Raw genomic sequence first — 2,257 nt, forward strand, 5'->3', positions numbered from 1 at the left:
ATATCTAAATGATTATATATATGAAACAATTATTATATGTGGATATTATATATTATTACATGTATTCCTAACAGATTAATTCTTTGTCTTAACTAGGAAAGTATTAACATTGCCCAAAAACAAATTCTTATCCAGACGGGAGAGAACAATGACCGTTGGAACGGTAGAGATAATGATAGCATTTTCGGTCTTATTACAGTGGGCAAGTGGAGAAAAATCTAGACGGAAGGTCTCAATATATAAGTATTCCAATTCATTCACTGTTATTGGTAGGGTCGCTTTTGATAACAAGTATAAAATTCTTACGTTAAATTGTGGATCAGTGTCTATTGTTTTTGCTAAGCTTCTGATGTAATCATGGTGCACGGATATATATATATATGTATGTATAAGAAAAGGAACCGTGTTCCGACAAACTTTCCCTCTTTTTAATCCTGGGCGATGAGATCTCGACGCTCCGGATCCTGGGCTTTGGGAGATTTTATAATTGGTTTATATACATATATACGTGCAAGACTTGAAGGCGGTTTACAAAAACAAAACACAAAAATTATGTTACACAAAAAAAATAACACTATCGCTGTATAGATATGTATGTATGCATGCATCGTATGCGAGTTCCACTGCGGCGCACGTCGGTTCCAAATGCTCGAGCTGGGGGCTGGTCGGTGCAGCTCCAATTTCTTGTTCAGCGTATGTAATTGGGGGTTCTGTTTACACTTGCATTCAGAAATGCATGTACTCGCAAATTGTTTGTGATTGTTTCTGGGCGATTCACTTTTTGTTCATAATATTGGAGTGCAATTTATTTATTATTATTTGTATTGTTTCTATTGTCTTTTTGCTGCTTTTATTGTCTTTTTGTGGTTTCACTTCACTGTATCGACTCGGCTTATGCTCCCATGTGGGTCACCACTTTCTCCAGGGTGTGATGTTGGTCGCGGCGTCTCTGAACAGAGCGCTTGTACATCTTGACCACTTTAAGGATCACTATAACCAGTAGTAGTCCAGCTATGAGCTTCAGGGTCCTGTTGACATCTTGAATATCGTCCCTGTGGTCAACGATCTCTACGTGATTAATCACATTGGCGGTGCTGTCGGCCACTTTGGAAGTTTCGCCGCCCATCTTGGGGTCTTTAGGCCATTCACTTAGTTCGCTAGTTCCTTTTCGTCCTTCGGGATTTTGCAGGTTGACTTCCTCCAGATTGTGGTCGATCGCAGGACCGGTTATCGGAACTTTCTCCTGGGTGAAGTTAATCCTAGGGAAACGTCAAGACATCCTTCTGGACACCAGCCTTCTTCCAGTCGTGGTCTGTGTTGATAGGAGTTGTACTTCTAGACCACTGTCAGGGAGAGATCAGAACAATTTCTGTCCCTTCTCCATTTGGCTGGGGTCTTTTATACCGGACTAGAGCTTTCGCTAGCCCCCATATTGGATGAATTAACTACGTGTTCCCACCTAGGGGTACTGTTTCTCCATTTTCCCTATTTTAGGAGTCAATGGCCGGCTGGTGCACTTTGCCACCTTACTGGAGTACGGTTACGAGCAGGTCGATCGTGGTCGTTGTTCTGGCCACGCGACCCCCATGAGTTGTCGAATTGTTTTTGCTGTTTTGATTTTATCAATCGGAGTGTGGTTAGTCATTACGGCCCCTACCCTCAACTAATGGCAGTTGTTTTGCCGGGGTTTATCTTGGTATGGGGGAGGGCGTACGTAACAAGTGTTTGCCAACAATGGGAACTCGGCTAAGGAGATTTTTGACAATTTGGATACTATTTACGAGCGTAAAAGCCTGGCATCTCAACTTTCATTACGCAAACAATTATTGTCTCTAAAATTGAAGGGTGATACTCCGCTAGTGAACCACTTTCGTTTATTTGGTGATTTGGTTACTGAGTTAGTTGCGGCAGGAGCCAAGATAGATGAAATGGACAAAGTGTCTCATTTGCTTCTAACACTTCCAACTAGCTATGATGGAGTAATAACAGCGATATAAACTCTCTCTGAGAGCAATTTAACATTAGCCTTTGTAAAGACACGGCTTCTGGATCATGAAATCAAACTAAAAAGAGTTGGCAAGGACACAAATCCAAGTGTGGAGATTGAGATTGCAAAGCGTGGAGAATTCGTGTATGCTACTACGAAAGGACTAGTTAGTCTTAACAGTTCTGGGAAAAACATTGCATTACAAAATGTGCTGTTTTGCAAGGAAATCCCGCACAATTTACTACACATGAAGAAGATGCTAGATGCTGG

Source organism: Drosophila suzukii, unplaced genomic scaffold, assembly GCF_043229965.1.
Source record: "Drosophila suzukii unplaced genomic scaffold, CBGP_Dsuzu_IsoJpt1.0 scf_5, whole genome shotgun sequence".
NCBI lineage: Eukaryota > Metazoa > Arthropoda > Insecta > Diptera > Drosophilidae > Drosophila > Drosophila suzukii.